The sequence below is a fragment of the Sapajus apella genome, unplaced genomic scaffold, assembly GCF_009761245.1.
Source record: "Sapajus apella isolate SASKATOON/1434 unplaced genomic scaffold, GSC_monkey_1.0 scaffold36, whole genome shotgun sequence".
Taxonomy (NCBI): domain Eukaryota; kingdom Metazoa; phylum Chordata; class Mammalia; order Primates; family Cebidae; genus Sapajus; species Sapajus apella.
The window spans coordinates 36,536,106-36,538,212 of NW_022436976.1; positions in this window are offsets into that span (position 1 = coordinate 36,536,106).

Below are 2,107 nucleotides of genomic sequence, written 5' to 3' on the forward strand. Positions count from 1 at the left end.
AGGGGACAGAGAAGTCATCCTAAGGAGGTATGTTAACTGGCCTGCCCAGATCTCAAACCTCTTAATTCACTCTGAGCACCAAGGAGCTTGAGTTTCTTGTATATCGCATTAGGCTGTTTTTACATTGCCGTAAAGAAATATCTGATCTTGTGGGAGCCTGTGTTCCCAGTTAAAGAAGAGGCAGCTGGCCAGAGCTCTGCTGGAGAATCTAATGCCCAAGATGGACCGGAGGCCAAACATTTGGAGGACTCAGTCCTTCCAATGCTGAGAACCACAGACCTCTCTGCCCTGGATGTGGATGCCAAGACTGATCTACTGCGCCCCCAGCAGACTCAGAGCCAGGGAGCAGGCCTCTTCCACCCCAGGAGACAGGTGTCATTTCCCTACCATTTCCTTGGGACGCTTTGGCGCCCCTTTGCCCCTCTGAGTCACACAGGACAGAGGAGGCAGCGCTTCCATCCACTGTTATCTTCACTTTTTTGTCCAGTCTTTTGTTTTAAATAAGCAGCACCCCTCCCCACTCTTTCTTTTTAATGATTTTTTGTAGTTGATTTGTCTGAACTGTGGCTGCTGTGCATTCCTTGAATAATCACTTGTAAAAATTGTCAATGCTTAAAGCTATTTCCTTTACTCATGTTAAAGGGACTTTGTTGGTTTTTTGGAGTCTTGGTTGTGACTCCAAGAGCAGAGTCAGGAAGAGCTCAAGAGCACAGACTTGGGTGCCATGGTGATGACTGCAGTCCAGTTTATGATTCCGCTTTTATGTGTCCCTTGATAACAGCTACTTCCAATATACATTCCTTGTAAATAAATAAATAAATAAATAAATAAACAGAGAAGAAAAAAAAAGAAATATCTGAACCTGGCTAATTTACAAAGAAAAGAGTTTTAGTTGGTTCACAGTTCTGCAGGCTGTGCAAGAAGCATAGCACCAACAATGCTTCTGGGGAGGCCTAAGGAAGCCTACAATCATGGCAGTAGGCAAACAGGGAGCAGGTGTTTCACATGGTGGGAATAGGAGCAAGGGTGGGGGAAAGTGTCACACACTTTCAAACAAGCATATCTCATGAGAACACACTCGTTATCATAAGGACGGTACCAAGCCATGAGGGATTTGCCTCCACAACCCAAACATCTTCCACCAGACAACACCTCCAATACTGGGGATTATAATTCACCGTGAGATTTAGCAGGGATATATATTCAAACCATATCAAATATACTTCAAAAAGCCACACTGAGATCCAGCAGTCACCATCTCTGCTCATCAAGAAAAGTAAGCTGAAGGTTAATGTAGATGTGAAAGGGTGAATTTGTTTTCCATTCCGTGCAGCTTACAAATAATTTTAGTAATTATCACATTATAGTACTGGTAGTAATTGTCGTATTGTGTTTTATCTATTTACCCTTCTCCACCATTGAAGGAAAGGGACGTTGTTCAGCACAGACAAAGCCATAGTACTTTCTTTGTAAGTGTATAGTAAATTTCGTTTAAAAGAATGAATGATGTTCACACCCTGATGATAAATTCAGTATCTGGAAAAATAAGACTCTTCTTTATTTTATAAAATAATTCAATAATAATTAAAAATAAATGCTTTTGTTATTACTTGTTTTTAAAATGGAGCCCTATTATCTAACATGGGTAAAGGAAGGAAAAAGTAAACATGTTAACCTTACATTTAATCTAGATGCTATGAATTAGTGGAAAACTCAATTGTAAATTTCCAAGCTACCAAGGACTAAAATCAACATGATAGACTACACAACTCTTGTTGTCAGAAAGAAAGTAACATGTGGATTCCTTAGGAAGTAAGTTTTATACAGGGCCCAATGAAATAACTAAATTGTTACCTCAGGGGACAACATTTGGCAGAAGCAAGGGTGTGGTCGTCAGTGATCTGTGAGTATTGCAGATTACCTCTAAACTACTAGGTTCCTATAATGAAATTTGTTCTTGTCTTGGTTTGGTTTGCAGTAATATAATTAAAGGTTTTCCTTAACACTTTTAGTTTTCATGTCTGAGGGTTAGCAGCTTGTTTAAACATTTGGTTTCATTTGGAAGTGATCTGAAAGTTATCTATTCTATATTCTAGATGGCAAATAT